At 45.3% G+C, this 18,010-nt stretch overlaps 1 protein-coding gene across 1 annotated transcript in view; it reads right to left on the reverse strand.

Annotated features, from left to right (window-relative positions):
- Nucleotides 1-16,613, reverse strand: part of GPR156 (G protein-coupled receptor 156) — a 101,541-nt gene extending 84,928 nt beyond the window's left edge. Inside the window, exon 1 of the mRNA XM_036352570.1 lies at nt 16,243-16,613. The gene's annotated coding sequence lies outside the window, so the exon portion shown is untranslated. The remainder of the gene's footprint in view (nt 1-16,242) is intronic.
- Between the last annotated feature and the right edge of the window lie 1,397 nt (nt 16,614-18,010).

Consider the following 18,010-nt stretch of genomic DNA (forward strand, 5'->3'; position numbering starts at 1 on the left):
AATGACTTGGAAGGAAAATTGCTGAGATTATTGGGCTGACTTCTCTGTGCCTCTTTCTTTCCATAATCATGGCCCCTCATGTCCTGGCCCATTTAGTGTCCTTGAATTCCTCTTCTCCTCCTCCCTCCCAGCCCTATCAGAATGTTCTGCTCAGTTTTTCAGACTCTTTGCAGCTACTTTTTACTTGGGGGATCTTAGCTTCTCCTCAGGTGCTACTTAAAAGATGGTAATTTAAAAATAAATAAATAAATAAAAGATGGTAATTAACTGTCTCAAGGGAAAAAGTAACCTAGAATGTAGGACATTTGAGGTTCTGTTCTTTCTGAGGTCTTAGCTCTCGGTTCTAGCTATCTTATAAGTCTTTTATGCCTTCAAATAGATTTTTTTTAAATGTAGCTTTTCTAGATGTCACTTATGGGAGCAATGGTCTACTATTGGGTAGTCCATTATAGATAGAAGCATATGCTTAATGTCTTGTGATACATTTTAACCTTGAAATATTTTTACTGACAAATCAAGCTCTTTGAAGATAATCTTTAGTTTACAGACACAAATGACAGTGCAAACAGTATCCTATCTAATAAAAGAGAAACATGGTAATTAGCCATACGTCTGCTACCCTTCCCATTGGCTAATCAGGGTAATATGCAAATTAACTGCCAGCCAAGATGGCGGCTGGCAGCCAGGAAGCTTGAAGCGAACATGAGGCTTGCTTGCTTCAGTGACAGAGGACTCCAACGTTCCCTGCTTGCCTTGCCAGCCTCTGAGCTTGCAGTTTGAAACATTGTTAGAAATATAGAAGCTAAACAAAACCCCAGAAACCTGCTTTCAGCCAGCCGGGATCTCAGAGCTGGAGTTGAAACAGTGTTTCGATTATAGAACCCAAACAAATCACATACCTGCTTTCAGCAGCGGAGGCCCAAGAGCTGGAGCCAAGCCTCAGAGCTAAAGCTGGCCCAGAATAAAAAAAAGAAAAAGAATAAAAGGAGCGGTTGGGAGCTTCAGTCACATGCCAGCCTGAAAACAGCCCTCAGCCCCTCACCCAGACTGGCCAGGCACCCCAGTGGGGACCCCCACCCTGATCCAGGACACCCTTCAGGGCAAACCAGCCAGCCCCCACCCGTGCACCAGGCCTCTATCCTATATAGTAAAAGGGTAATATGCCTCACAGCACCGGGATCAGCAGAGCCACAAGGCCTCCTGGCATCGGGATCAGCGTGACAGGGGGCAGCGCCCAAACCCCCTGATCGCCCTGCGGCTCTGTGTGTGACGGGGGGTGGGGCCACAATCTCCCTATCTGCCCTGCTCTGTTCGTGACAGGGGAAGGCGCCCCAACCCCCTGATCAGCCCTGCTCTGTGCCTGATAGGGGGGAGCTCCCCAAGACCCTGATCGCCCTGTGGCTCTGTGTGTGACAGGGTGCGGCACCCCAACCCCCCTCCCCCCCACAGGCCCTGCTCTGTGTGTGACGGGGTAGAGCCATAACCTCCCCATCAGCCCTGCCCTGAGTGTGACAGTGGCGGCGCCCCAACCCCCTGATCAGCCCTGCTCTGTGGGTGATAGAGGGAGGTGCCCCAACCCCCTCTCCCCCCACGGGCCCTGCTCTGTGTGTGACGGGGTAGAGCCATAACCTCCCCATTGGCCCTGCCCTGAGTGTGACAGGGTGCGGCGCCCCAACCCCCTGATCCGCCCTGCTCTGTGTGTGACAGGGGGCGGTGCCCCAACTCCCCTATCGGCCCTGCTCTGTGCGTGACAGGGGGGAGCTCCCCAACCCCCTGATGGGCCCTGCTCTGTGCGTGACGGGGAGAGCTCCCCAACCCCCTGATTGACCCTGTTCTGTGCATGACAGGGTACAGAGCCCCAACCCCCTGATTGGCCCTGCTCTGTGTGTGACAGGGGGTGGCGCCGCAACCTCCCCATTGACCCTGCCTTGAGTGTGACAGGGGGCGGTGCCCCACCCCCCCAATCGGCCCTACCCTGAGCGTGACTGAGGGTGGCATCACAACCTCCCGATCGCCCTGCTCTGTGCATGACAGGGGGCGGCGCCCCAACTCCCCAATCAGCCCTGCTCTGAGCCCGACCACGGGCTGCATCTAGGGATTGGGCCTGCCCTCTGCCACCCGGGAGCAGGCCTAAGTCAGCAGGTCATTATCTCCCGAGGGGTCCCAGACTGGGAGAGGGCACAGGCCGGGCTGAGGGACCCCCCCTCCGCCCCGAGTGCACAAATTTTTGTGCATCAGGCCTCTAGTAAGATATAACTATCCTTACTATTAACTTATGACACCATTTAAGATACATTATAGAATCCCTAAGTTATACAAGAGAAACCTATTATAGGGACTGGTTACTATTATTATTACTGATCAGTGCATATTTGAAAATTAAAAGTTTATGTAAAAGTCTGTTTTAACACAAAGGCTAGGGCTTATTCTGTACATTTATATATGTTTAAATTATTAACTTTCTCCTTAGAAACTAATTGCATAACTTCTATTCTGGTTTTCTTTTCTTCCTTTAGTTTTCAATCTAGGACATGAAATCCATTTCAAAGCCACTGAGTGAAAACTGCAGCCTGTATTATAGAAGACAATAGCAAAATGTCTGCCATAGGACTTCATCATTCCTTTCCCTCTGCTTAGCTAATGTTTGCATTCTGAACACAGACTCGCAATGGCATTTCTAGTGTGACTTGGAGATCACAGGTTTCCATTAAATGCCCACAAGCTCACAGGCCCACTGGTCACACAGCAGCCTTCAGCTGAGTACGTTAAAATCTCATCTACTTCTTGCTATTTTGTCAGCTCACTGTTTATATTTCACTTGCTTGTACTCACCAGCTTCCCTTAAGGCTTCCCTCTGACATGTTCTCCAGCCCTGGAGTGCTGGTGAGTCCCACTCCTCTAGTCTGGTGGACTGGACGGAAGTTTTACATTCAAACAAGAGCAAAGCTAAAAATGAAAGCCAAGTAGTCCTGGGAAGCTCATTCCTAATACCAGGTTTGTTAAAATCATTTGTTTAAAGATGTTCGCATCTGTTGCTTGGCACTGATCCTTAAGCTCCAAGACCCCTACCTTCTTAACTAATTATCCTCATGTCAAGTAATCAGTTGGAGCTGATTGAATATACATTCATAAAAGTCCCCAAATCCCAAATCCCTCAAAATACAAGCAGAACACTGAGATGGAATTGAAGAACTTTTCTCAATCCAACTATTAAAGAAAGGGCATAATGGAAAACATAGCAGATATGGCTTTGTGAGGAAGCATTGTACCAGCCAGCCTGTTGTCCCTGACTCCCTCCCTCGCCCAGCCCCCACAATGATCACACTGCTCCTGCTACAGATGAATACCATGTATAATTCCACAGCATGGAATAAATGAGCAAGGGGAATTGTCTGGCCAACCAGAAGCAATAAAGACACAATGCAACCAAGATATGCAGGCCCTGCTCCCCACTGAGCTGATATAATCCACACTTGGCAAGGATGAGTTCTCACTGCAGGGCTCTGCTGCCTAAATACACAGGCTCCCCTAGAGAAAGGAGGTGGGAGAGGGGAGAGAAGGACAAAAGGAGAGAGAGAAACAATTGCTGTAGGGGAGACTCACCGTGAGAATTAAAATTGTAAGTATTCCCTTTGATCCAGAAATGCCAATTTGGGGAATCTTCCTATGAAAGTAAAAACCAAAGTGTACAGGTAAATGTAGAATGTTTATTGTGGCATTATTTGTAGTTCTAAGGAAACCTGGAAGAAATCTGAAATATCTATAAATACAGAAATAATGTGGATAATTAAGGAACATTGCACAAAGGACTATAAGTTAACTATTAAAAATAATAAATTGAACAATTACAGGTGTATATATATTTAGAATGATGTACATAATATAATAAATCAAGTGAAACAAACCCACATCTGAAACCTATATATTCATGTTGACCAATGTCACCCCAATAAATAAAAAATCCTATATAATAAAAGGCTAATATGCAAATCAACCAAACGGTGGAACAACCAGTCACTATGACATGCACTGACAACCAGGGGGCAGATGCTCAATGCAAGAGCTTGCCCCTGGTGGTCAATGCGCTCCCACAGGGGGAGTGCTGCTCAGCCAGAAACCAGGCTTATGGCTGGCGAGCGCAGCAGTGGTGGTTGGAGCCTCTCCCGCCTCCATAGCAGTGCTAAGGATGTCCCACTGATGGCCCCCATGGGGAGTGGGCTTAAGCTGTCAGTCAGACATCCCCTGAGGGATCCCAGACTGCGAGAGGGTGCAGGCCAGGCTGTGGAACACCCCCACCAGTGCACAAATTTTGTGCACCAGGCCTCTAGTAAATAAATGAAATGAGACAAATAATAATGTAACTGGTATTATATGACCCCATCTACACATAATAAAAAAAAACACCTACATATTGCCCTAGCCAGTTTTGCTCAGTGAATAGAGCATTGGCCTGCAGAATGAAGGGTCCCAGGTCCAATTCCCATCAAGGGCACATGCCCAGGTTGCGGGCTCGATCTCCAGTAGGGGGCATGCAGAAGGAAAACAATCAATGGTTCTCAATATCATTGATGTTTCTCTCTCTCTCCCCCTCTCCCTCTCCCTTCCTCTCTGAAATCAATAAAAATATTTTTAAAAAAAATACCAACAGAGAAACCAAGATGGCGGCATAGGTAAACACCAGAAAGTGCTCCCTCCCACAACAACTTCAAAAAACAATGAAAAGACAAAACAGACATCATCCAGAACTACAGGAAGGCTGGCTGAGTGGAAATTCTACAACTAGAAGGAAAGAGAAAAGCACACTGAGACTCAGAGGAGGTGCGGAAGTAAAGTGCAGAGGTACGAAGCTCAATCGCGCGCGCGGGAAGGGGCTGGTACCTGAGGACGCGTCTGTCTTCTTGAATAGGGAGGGAATCACAAGCTCCTAACTGCTCTGAACTCCAGTTCCGGGAAGTCTCTGGGGACCCAGGACTCATATACGGGGAGAAACTGGACTGTCTGGCAGTGGGCAGAACTCGGAACTTGAGGGCGGCTTTCCCTCTGAGGTGCTTGCAGCAATTACCCGGACACTGAGACGCGGGGCCCCGTAGGGCAGGGATGAGGATCAGCTATAGCTGTTTGCTCCGCCCTGTTGATTCCCTGAGACCCCGCCCCACCCAGGCTGCGGCAGAGGCTTTTGCATATGAATGGCCCTTTGCAATCTAAAATTACCTAACAAATTACAGCTGGGCCAGACAGACCCAGAACATCCAAGAGAAGATCCAAGGCCTCATAGCAGTTTGCATTGCTTCACAGCTGGGCCTCATCTGGGCACCTCCAAACCCCCCAAAAAGGAAGGGGAATCTGCAGGTCTCTTCATAGCTCCTGCTGGGTAACCTCAGGCAGAGGCTAAATTAGCACCTCCTTAGATCCAAGAGCCAGTGTACCCAGTGGTCAGAGTGGGACCATCCAGATTACAACTCCTCAGATCCATAAGGGACACACTCAGGGGACAGACTCAGTGAGCACCAAAGCTCCACTGAAGCAAGTCTTGCCCCATAAGGGTGTCTTCAGCACAGAAGTTCTCCCACTGCAGACACAGCTGATTCTCACAGCCAATTGGCCTGGAGGGCAATACCTCCCAGTGATACCTACAACAATCAAGGCTTAACTACAACAAGACTGTGCACAAAGCCCACAAAGGGGTGCACCAAGAGTGTCCACCTCAGGTAATTGGGGAGGCTGAGCCACTGGGCCCTATAGGACACCTAGCACACAAAGCCACTCTACCAACACAGGGAAGCATAAAAAATGCAAAGACAAAGAAACAGGTCACAAATGACAGAAATGGAGGAAAGCAAATGACTGGATATAGAGTTCAAAACCATGGTTATAAGGTTTTTCAAGAATTTTCTGGAAACCGCCGATAAATTTAGTGAGACCCTGGAGGATATGAAAAAAGACCAACTAGAAATTAAGCATACACTGACTGAAATAAAGAATAATATACAGAGATCCAACAGCAGACAAAAGGATCCAAACAATCAAGTCAAAGAGTTGAAATACGAAGGAACAAAAAATACCCAACCGGAAAAGCAAAAAGAAAAAAGAATCCAAAAATATGAAGATAGTGTAAGGCGCCTCTGGGACAGCTTCAAGCACACCAATATCCGAATTATAGGGGTGCCAGAAGAAGAGAGAGAGCAAGATATTGAAAACCTATTTGAAGAAATAATGACAGAAAACTTCCCCTACCTGGTCAAAGAAATAGATTTACAAGTCCAGGAAGCGCAGAGAACCCCAAACAAAAGGAATCCAAAGAGGACCACACCAAGACACATCATAATTAAAATGCCAAGAGCAAAAGACAAAGAGAGAATCTTAAAAGCAGCAAGAGAAAGACAGTCAGTTACCTAAAAGGGAGTACCCATACGACTGTCAGCTGATTTCTCAACAGAAACCATGCAGGCCAGAAGGGAGTGGCAAGAAATATTCAAAGTGATGGATAGCAAGAACCTATAACCAAAATTACTTTACCCAGCAAAGCTATCATTCAGAATTGAAGGTCAGATAAAGAGCTTCACAGATAAGGAAAAGCTAAAGGAGTTCATCACCACCAAACCAGCATTAGATGAAATGCTGAAAGGTATTCTTTAAGAAGAGAAAGAAGAAAAAGGTAAAGATAAAAATTATGAACAGTAAATACATACCTATCAACAAGTGAATCTAAAAATCAAGTGAATAAAAAATCTGATGAACAGAGTAAACTGGTGAATATAATAGAACCAGGGGCATGGAAAGGGAGTGGACTGACAATTCTTGGGGGGAAAGGGGTGTGGGGGTGCAGGAAGAGACTGGACAAAAATCGTACACCTATGGATGGGGACAGTGGGAGGGGTAAGGGCAGAGGGTGGGGTGGGAACTGGGTGGAGGAGAGCTATGGGGGGAAAAAAGAGGAACAACTGTAATAATCTGAACAATAAAGATTTAATTTAAAAAAATAAATAAATAAATAAATAAATACCAACATATGTCTATTCAACATAGAAAAGGAGTGAAGGAATTCACACTGAACTTTTATAGTGGTTTTGTCAGGAAGATGGAAGGAACAGAAGGTCGAGATTAATAACATTTTTCTTTAGACTTGCTACAATGAGTATGTATTATTTTCATAATTTAAAAATGTCATAAATTTAAGATATAAAGCCCTAACAGGTTTGGCTCAGTGAGTGTTGGCCTGCAGACTGAAGGGTCCTGGGTTCGATTCCGGTCAAGGGCATGTACCTTGGTTGTGGGCACATCCCCAGTAGGGGGTGTGAAGGAGGCAGCTGATCGATGTTTCTCTCTCATCGATGTTTCTAACTATCCTTCTCCTTTCCTCTCTGTAAAAAATCAATAAAATATATTTTTTTAAAAAATTAAGATATAATAAAGGATTTGAAACGTTAATAATTACAACTAACATTACAAGTAATGCCAGGCCCCAGAGCTCAGTGGGTGTGCAGTTCTCTGGCATTTGCTTTAAATTGATCCTGGTGGGTAAAGGTAAATAGCAACTTCTGCTCTGGGAGAGAGGTTCTACCTTGGGTCCCTCAACAGAAGCCAATTAAAGCACAGGCTTGACAGTATCTCTGGAAAAGGCTGGTGGTTGTGAAATGAAAACCATGCTTGCCTCTCCACAGCCTCAGCCACAGATGTTCCCAAGGGGCCTACTGAGCCAGTGAGCAGCCAGCAGAGACATGGATAAGACCAGAACAGGCTTTTGTCTGGGAAAATCCCATTACGCCAACTACTGACAGTGTTTGGTGGCTCCTGTTCCACACTTCAGAGATTAGATGCACAAGGCTGGCCCCACTATAGCAGAAGTAAACATCAAACTCTGTGGGAAAGATGCTGCTGTACAGGTTTGATGTGCTCTGTGTTAGCATTTTGGTGGAAGACTCAGGACCACTGAAAGCTAGCTGTGGGCCCTCCAGTTGTCCATGGGTGGCATTTAGACCTTGGAGGTATGACACCTGGCTCAGTATTTCAAATTTGTTTCATGCTAATAAAAGTTTCCAAATCTTCTGGAGGGCAAAAGATATATGGTATTTAATAATAATAAAAATAATATGCATAAACTATCTGTCCAATTTTCCCAACACCATTTATTCAATAGACTATCTTTACCTCATTGTATGTTCTTGCCTCCTTTGTCAAATATTAATTAACCATAAGGGCATGGATTTATTTCTGGGCTCTCTCTTCTGTTCCATTGATCTATATGGAACCATACACAAGAATAAACTTAACATTTATTACAGACTTAAATGGTAGCCTCAAAACTATAAAAATCCTAGAAGAAAATATAGTAAAATCTTGGACATTTCTTGTGGCTATCTTTTTTCTGATACATTTCCTCAGGCAAGATAAACAATAGAAAAAATAAACAAATGCAACTATATTAAACTAAAAAGTTTTTGCTCAGCAAAGGAAATTATCAACTAAATGAAAAGACAACCCATTGAATGGGAGAATACATTTGCCATTGATACATCTGATAAGAGGTTAATACCCAAAATTTATAGTAAAGAACTTATAAAACTCAACACCAAAACCCCCCAAACAATCCAATTTAAAAATTGGCAAAGGACGTGAATAGACACTTCTCCAAAGAGGACATACAGATGGCTGATAGGCATATGAAAAGAACCTCAACATCACTAATCATCAGAGAAATGCAAATTAAGACCACAATGAGATAACACCTCACACCTGTCAGATTGGCTATCATCAACAAATCAACAAACAACAAGTGTTGGCAAGGATGTGAAGAAAAGGGAACCCTCATGCACTGTGGTAGGAATGCAGATTGGTGCAGCCACTGTGGAAAGCAGTATGGAGTTACCTCAAAAAATTAAAAATGGAACTGCTTTATGACCCAGCAATTCCACATCTAGGTACATATCCAAAGAAACCCCAAACACTAATTCGAAAGAATATATGCAACCCCGGTGTTCACTGGAGTGTTATTTACAATAGCCAAGCTATGGAAGCAACATAACCGCCCATCAGTAAATGAGTGAATAAAAAAGCTGTGCTGTGTTTACACAATGGAATACTATGCAGCTGTTTAAAAAGAAGGAACTCTTCCCCTTTATGACAGTGTGGATGGATCTGGAGATTATTATGCTAAGCAAAATAAGCCAGTCAGAGAAAGAAAAGTACCATACAATTTCACTTATATGTGGAATCTAATGAACAAAATAAACTAACAAAGTAGAAACAGCCTCAAAGATACAGAGGACAGACTGACAGCTGTCAGAGGTGAGAGGGGCTGGGCAGCTAGGTGAAAAAGGTTAATGGATCAAGCAAAAACAACAACAACAAAAACCTGAATTAATAGACACAGACAACGCTATGGTGATTATCAGAGGAGAAAGGGGGTGGGAGGAGGTAGGAGAGAGTAAAGGGGGGTAAATGGTGGTAAACACACTATACAATATATAGATGATGTCTTATAGAATTGTAAACCAGAAACCTATGTAATTTGATTAACCAATGTCACCCCAATAAATTCAATAAAAATAAAAAGTAGGTTTTGATATCCTTTATAATAAAAGGCTAATATGCAAATCAACCAAACGGCAAAACGACCAGTTGCTATGACATGCACTGACCACCAATGGGCAGACACTCAATGAAGGAGCTGCCCTCTGGTGGTCAGTGTGCTTTCACAGGGGGAGCGCTGCTCATCCAGAAGCTGGGCTTATGGCTGGCGAGCGCAGTGGTGGTGGCAGGGAGTGGGCCTATGCCGTCAGTCGGACATCCCCCGAGGGCTCCCAGACTGTGAGAGGGAGCAGGCCAGGCTGAGTGACCCACCCCCCAAGTGCATGAATTTTGTGCACTGGGCCTCTAGTTTAAAAATAATATGCAAAAACTAGCACTTTGCGAAGAATTTACATTTTTGATCATTAATTCATCTTCCAACATATTTTTCTTCCTGTACAATCCTACTCTCCTTGACCCATTCCTCTTCTCTATCCCTAATTAACCTCTTTAATAGATGATTTACTTAACATTTTCTTGATTATCACAGAAACACTTGCTATATCAAGCATGGAAAATATAGGTAAGTTTAATAAAGGAAAGTAGTGATTTGTAATCTAATCCCACTGCTGGTAATATTTTGAAATACCTTCTTCTTGTCTTTACATTTACCTTTTTTTTTCTTATTGTTGAGAGAGAGAGAGAGAGAGAGAGAGAGAGAGAGAGAGAGAGAGAGAGAGAGATTGGTTGCCTCCTGGATGTACAGGGATCAAACCACAACCTGAGTACATGCCCTGACCAGGGAATCGAGCCCGCAACATTTTGGTGTACGGGATGACACTCCAACCAACTAAATTACCTGGCCAGGAAATATACTTACCTTTTAAGTAGGTCTGTATTTGTGTAGCTAGATGAATATCTTAGATATATACTTAATATTATGAATGAATATGAGAAAGTGTATGGAAGTGAGGGTTTGTACAGCATATTACTGCTATCATCTGCATGGCTCTAATGTGGCTACAGGTTCTGATATGTCAAACCTGTATTAACATTCCTCAGACTGACAGTGACAGCAGCCTTTATGTCTCCACCCTCTTTTCTCCTCCCAGCTGCCTTGGAAATCAGCAATATATTTGCAGGTAAAGATTCTCATGGGTAGTTATTTGATCTTCTTTCATCCAATTTTTCACTTGCAGATAATTGGGTACCTAAGATCCCAGTAGGTCAAAACTCTCTATCCTTTGCTGTCTTATGCTGCTTCATCTTTACTTGATTTTCTGGACTTATCCTTACAATATCCAAAAGCAGGCAGCCATCACCAGAATCATCGAAGTGTCCATTTGGAAAAGGTGCTCAGTAAAGCATTCTGTTCACCTGTTCAGAGGAAATACTACAGCCCCTGGGAGACTCCACTTCACACAGAAAATTAGGACTATCTTAGATTAGAATCAAGAAGGACCATGGTGGTCTGGAGTCTTGTCAGACCAGCACGTTCGGCCTTCACCACACCCTCCATCCAGACCACCCCTTCAGGCCCTTACTATTTCCCTAGTTAGGGCATTCACTTCCAGGTCTCCCCAGTTACCCTTAGAAAATCAGGACGGAGAGCTGCCAGAGCTGACTGATAGTTTGACTTTCCAGCCTGGACAGATGGCGATGGGAAGGCCCAGAGCATTCTTTCTGGGATGGCCACGGTCACTCTGGAATAGGTACCCACAGCAGGAAGAGAGTAATTCCAACCAGCAAAGCCCTGGGCAGAATAATGAAGTTTCTTGTAGAGGCCCTCCCATACCCTTTCCTGTCCTCACAGCAAGAAATCCCTTCTTCCCATCAGAACTCGAAAGCTTTCTGGCTAATCTATACACATGCAAAGCTCCTCACTGCTGCACTGAAGACTGACTTCCCCAGAGCCATCAATCCCACAATGATCTCTTCCGTATTGCAAACTTCATGAAGTATAGATGACTGATAGGCTTACCACCCCTCCCCACTGCCTCCTTATTTTCATTATGAGTCAAAAAGTAAACATCCTGGGGGCCACTTTTGAATAGGAACCTACCATCTGAAAGGAGAACATACGTGGAAGGTAGCTGGGGAGTCCCATCTATGTTATCAGTCTGCGTGGCCTTAACCCTCTTTGGTCACTGCCCAGGAGCTTAGTCAAAGGGGGTCTGAGTTCTACAGGGATGGTCTGCCAGCCTTCTCTCTTAGTCCTCTGTTGTTTAGCAACCCACGTCTAAAGTGTACTGACCCAGTTAGGGGTTCAGGTGTTAGAGGAGTATTTAGACTGTCATAACTCCCTCCACAGAGGCAAAGTGGCCATGACAGAGATTGGAGGATGTAGCATACTGCCTATGAATTCAGTTTGACTTGGAGCATTCTGAGTGACATACATTGTTATGGGGTGCAAGAAGGTGACTGATAAGATCTGTTTCTGGCCAATTCCAGGAGTATAATGAATGAATCTGACCCCTCCCCCCTCTTGATTACCTCCTTTAGAGTAGACTGTACAAAATTTCTAGACTACACTGGACACAGGAGAATATCCTGAAAGCACCTTGGACATAAGCAGACCTCAAGGCCTTGCCTGAGCTGGATGCACCACCCAAGAATTGCTCAAAATCTGACCCAATCTCTGGTCAAAAGTTACGTGGTTCCCTACAACAAACAGACTAAAGTTCACACTGCTGTGTCCTTGACCAGCTGGCCTTTATCTCATATTGCAAACCTGCCCTCCCCTGACCCTCCGCACCTCTTCACCTTATTCAAGCCATACCAGCACTTTGACTATGACTCAAATATCTGCTTAAGGTATTCTGTCTTTCATGAAATGCCCTGCCACACTACGCTGCCAAAGAGCCACACCTCCTTCAGAACTTGACTCAAAAGGAACCTCTACCTTAGAGGAAAATAACAATTCTTGAATAGTTAGCTCTCTACCCCCCACCTAGGAACTCTGGCTAGCCTCCAATCCCTTCCCCATATTTTCATAGCAGGTGTGATAACTTAATCATAGCACTCAGCATAGTTGTCTTATATAGACCTTGACTATATCAGTGTAAAAAAAAACCCACAAAAATGGTGTCTTTTACAAGACTGATTCCATCATTCTTCTATTTGGAATGAATGCATCCCGCTTAATTAGTCGCTCCTCCTTCTAACAAGTTTTCCCACTATCCTCTGATTCACACCTTCAGGAACACAATATACTAGTAAACAGCCCCCTCCCCTTTTTTTTCAATCCATTTCCAACAGCATATGCAGTCTTTCTCCTGATCCAGACACTGTGAATGCACATTCTTCTGTGTGCTCATTCTTCCCCATCCCTAGAAAGCAAGGTGCTCTGCAAGGTGGGGCTCAAAAACACGGGATGTCCTTAGGCCACTTCATCTCCCTCTGTCTGGGCACCTCATGAATATGACAAGTATCTCAGAAAACACCTTGAGAAGTCTAGCTGGAAACCAGTGCCCCATGGAAACACATAAATATTTTATCAGTCTCTGAACAAGACTCTTGCTCATCAATATTTAAACTCAATAGCATAATGCTCAGTAACTGATAAGAGTCAACTTGTATAGGGGTGGGAAGCTGAGAGGAGGAGAGGAATACAACAGCAATGGCAGCAGGCATTCTACAGTCTCTTTTATGGAGCTAAAAACACTGAAAGTGCACCTGAGGGCTCTCCAATTTGCATGGACACTCGTTTTCTAGAGTGAGAGGCAGGTCAGCACCCACAGAGCTGTCTAGGAAAGGCACTCGCTAGGATTCAGGCAGGCTGCCACATCAGTCACAGCCCCCCATAACCTTGCCGTACTTCTCTCAGCACTGGGGCACATAGCAGATTTTCAAATAAAGTACATAGGACTCAACATGAGGCAGATCCAGGAAGAATGCTCAGGGCAGCTTTATTCAAAATAGCCCCCAAATAGAAACAACACAAGTTTCCATCAATAAGAAAACGGACAAACACATGGTGGATACTCGTACGATGAAATGCTATCTTGGAATGAAAAAAAAAAATGAACTGATATACTCAGTAACGTGGATGACTCTCACAGACATTATGCTGAGCAAAAAGAATCAAGACACAAAAGTACGTACCATGTGTAAATTCATTTCTATGATGTTCAGGAATGTAAAATTAATCTATGGTAACAGGAGTCATAACAAAAGTTGCTTCTGGATGATGGGAGTGACTAGGAAGGGGCATAAGGAAATTTATGAGATTGAAATTTTTAATATCTTGTTTGGGATGTGTATTTGTCAAAACTGGCCCAGCTTCTAGCAAAGGATTCAGCTTAGAAGTGCTGTGAAGATAAAAGAGGCCACTGATCTCCAGGATTATCATTTACCTATAAAATATTGATTGACTTGAATTACCTAAAGGGACTTCTAGCATTTTGCTAAGGGTTCTGCAACCCTTTGGGAGCCAGTGCCTTGTTTGTGTCATTTATCTAATTAATTCAACAATTACTTATTAATTGCTTACAATATGCCAAACAGGAGCATAGCCATGAATACAACAAAATTTCTTGTCGTTACAGAGCTTATATTCAAGTGGGGGATATACAGACAATTAACAAAAAACACACACATATATACTATAGAATGCCAAGTAATAAGTGCAATAAAGCAGGTCAGAGAACAGGGAGTGACAAAGGGCTGTTCTGGATCAGGTGATCAGGGGAGGCCTGATCCAAGAGGTCATATTTGAAAAGAGACCTGAATAAATTGAGTAAAGAAGCAAGTAACTAAGGGGACAGTGTTCAGGCAGAGGGAAGAGTAAGGGAGTGGAGAGTGATAGCATATGAGGTCAAACAGGCCAGATCATATAGGGCTTTGGTAAGCCCTGGATTTCATTCAAAGTGTGAAGGGAAGCTCTTGGAAAGTGTTAAGTGGGGGAGTGATAGAATCAAACTGATGTTTTAAGAATGATAGAAAAGAAGGCAATTAAGAGATTTGTCTAAGATTCTTAGGAAAGAGTCAGAAGAATAAGTCCGTATTTTCCCCCTCACTATCTTAGTATTCTTCACACATCGAGTCCTTAGCCATCTTTGGACACAAGCTCTATCAGGGCCAGATCACATATGTCTGAATTTCAAACTCTAATTTTAATTAACAAGGTTGTGTCTTGAGAGAGTTAGTAGTTTATAAAAAGAGAAGTAGGTTACTTTTCTGTATGTCTAAAATTTTTCATAACAAAATGTAGATAAAAAGAGGTAGGGCTTTGCAAAAGTTATTAGCAACTAAATATGAATGCTGTGGTTCTCTTTGTGCAAAATAAAGGCTGGAATCTGTAGCTAAAGGAAGAACATTCCTTTCAGCTTTCATATCCAACTTCTCTGCCCAAGATTGTCCATGTCCCATGTCTCTATGGCATGGCAGAGCCTCAGTGCTCCTTTCCTCTCTCCCTTTGCCCCCAATTACTTTTTGAAGACCCGTAAGGGAGTGGAATAAAATGTGAATGGGAGGGCACGTTTCAGAGAAGTCCCCAAACTCCCTCAACCCCATCCGGAAATGCCCTTATGGTCAAACAACAGCAACAAAATCTTAAAACCCTCAGCAAGAAACAAACTGCTAAGCACCACCTATTGTCCTTCCCAGAGAACTTCTATCCCTGGATCATTATTCTCTCACTCTTTAGGGAGCTTTCTAGGCTGGAAGTCAGTGGTTCATCCCACCGCACTCTGGGTCCCTCCTAGACCACAATTCTGCTTTCACTAGTTTTCTCTCCCCAGCTACCATAACTCTGCCTCTGACCAGGCCCAACTCTAGACTTGACTGAGGAGCAGGGGGAAGCTAAAAGCTGGTGGTAGAAGAGAAGGGGGCAATACAGGCAGCACTTCAGAGACCGTAGTGGCCCTGAAGTGGAGTTAGGCTGGCAAAACGGGGACCAGAGAGCCACTGCCACCCCCAAGAGATCCCTAACTCAAGCAAAACCTGCCAAGGATTTTATTCTCCAGACGCAAACTGCCTTACACTGTATACAATCACTTCCTCTGCCACTTATCTGCACACACCCGGCTACTCCAGCTGCAGCAAAGGAAGAAGCTACTGTTTTGCAAACCTGGCTCCTGCCCAGCCTTAGGTAAGCCTTCTGTGCTGCATTTCGCCACTGGTTCAGAAAACTTCATTTTCCTCTGCAGGCCTGGCTGCCTAATACATCTGTCTCAACCATGTTTCCATCTTTTAATCCTGAACATCTTTCACTTTAATGTAGGGATGTGATCATTTAATGTTATCCTCCATGGTTTAAAGGACTCCATCGGGAAAGACATTTCATTATAGGGTAGGGCATAATTTACCTATTATTCAAGACCAACAAAGGGAAGAGTAAGAGCATCATGCTATGACTTCACTCACCACAGATTTCTATTCTGAAATGTTAACAACAGAACTCGATACTACAGAGAAACCTCCAAGTCGTATTCCTCAGGCGTGCATGCACACCTAGATAGACACCATTCAAACATCGCATTCTAACAGGTGTCCCCTAGTTCCTGAGAGAGCTAAGTTGGCAACTGGTGCTTGCCAGGTACAAGGATGCAGCAGCTCCCGGGCGATCCTCAGCCCAGAACCAGGCAGTTCCACAGACCACAGTGCAATAAAACTTTCTGCAGTCAGGACTTCACAGCCCCGGACAGGGAGCCCCTCCTATCTGCCCCCTGCACCTCGGGGTTAACGTGCCCCCGCAAGGCAGACTGGGGACAAGTTCAAGGGCGCGCTGCTCACCTCGCCAGGTCCCCGACCGCCGAGAAGCGTCAAATTCACACTGCCCGGGTCTCTCGTGGGCTCGTGGGGCTGAAAGGGACCGGCAAGGGCGTGGGCAGGGCCAGGGGCGGGAGCCCTGCCCATCGCCGCGCCGGCAGCCGGGCGTGCAGGCGGAGAGACTTGGGCGCGGGCCCCTGCGGTCTGCGCGAGCGTGCGGTGCCCCGCGGGGAAGCCTCTGGCCCGTCGCTGGCAGGGCCGCGCCTCCCGCCTCTTCCCCGGGCTCCTCTCCGCTTGGCGCGTCCGGACCCCGCGCTCGGCCGGCCGGGAGCGCGGGCACCACCTGCACGGCTCCAGGGGACGACGCGCCGGGCTCGCTTCCAACCGCGCGCTCTTTCTCCGCGCTCCGCCGCCCGCCGAGTCCCCGGGGGCAGCCCCGCCTCCGGCCGCCCTGCTCCAACCCACCTCCCGGCGGCGTCTCTTCCCGGGCCTCTGGCCAGTGGCTGCCTCGGGAGCTGGCCCGACGGCCCGGGAGCCTCAGGCTCGGGTCCCCAACAGGCCAGTAACAAAACTGGAAGGATTCCATGCCAATATTCATTTTTTATTTCTAGGGTGGCGTTCCCAATTAGCGTTTTTATTTTTATACGGTCTGGGTTTTCCAAATTCTTTACGTTGAGTTTGTACTTTATTAATCAGAAAGACGAGCACGTTACTTTTCCCAGGAATGCTAACAGGCAGCCACAAACAGATGTCCACCCATTAGAAGTATGCCTGAACCTTTAAGACATCCTGAAGAAGTTATATAGGGTGAGAGATCTGGACAGGGTCTTGGGAACCTATTTAGATTTGTGTGTTTTCACTTACTTTACCCTGGTTGGGAAATCCCACTTTTTACTACTGTCTTGAGGAAACTCTTGGCCTGTGAGGGGGTAAGGGAGGAAAGCCAGGTGGGGCCACTCACAGTCCAACAGGACAGTATTAATATTGGATGTTTTAGGCAGAATGTTACCCAAAAGAATTCTTCTCACAGGTTCAACTGAGGGGGGAAATAAGAGGAAGAAAGGACAGCCTGGGGTTGCCTCAAGGCAATGAACAAAAAGCTAGCTTTTCCAAGAGCAAGAATTGTGTCTACGACTCTTTGCAGAGCTCTCATTCTATATAGGCAACCCCTTCCATTTGGAACAATGAACCGAGGGGACGGATTTAATCCTCCTGAGTAGGGTTGCCGTCCTTCAGGCTTGTGGGTTCATCTGTTCCTTAGGACAGCTGACTGCAGAGACCTGACATGTTAACAACCGAACTGGATACTACAGAGACACTCACGTCAAGATTCTGACTTCAGATCTTCAGTTCTGTGGTTCTGGATTTAGGATTCGTCCTTTTAATATCTGTGATCTTCTGATCCCTCGGAATTTCTCTACGGATTCTTAGCCCATTATTCACACCATTCCCTCTATCTTCTGCAAGATAGTGGACTCTCTCATTCAGTGTGGTTCTCACCTCCAATCCCAGTGTTCTCTTTCTCGGGTTGGAGTACCCCTGACTTCAGTTGCCAGGCACAGAAAGTTTTCCATCTTCCACCAAGGCATGCCCTATTTACCTTAGACATGTTTCTGGAGTCTTTCCCCTCTGCATTCCCACATTGCTGCTCTTGTAAGACTTTGATTACTCTCAGCAGAACCATTTTAATAGTTTCCTAACTGGTTTTCTTGTCTCTCCCCACCCCCAACACAGACCTAAGAATGTCACTCTCCTGACAAAACCAACCAAACATTCCCTCTACCCCCTGCAC

The sequence above is a fragment of the Myotis myotis genome, unplaced genomic scaffold (assembly GCF_014108235.1).
Source record: "Myotis myotis isolate mMyoMyo1 unplaced genomic scaffold, mMyoMyo1.p scaffold_m19_p_2, whole genome shotgun sequence".
Lineage (NCBI taxonomy): Eukaryota > Metazoa > Chordata > Mammalia > Chiroptera > Vespertilionidae > Myotis > Myotis myotis.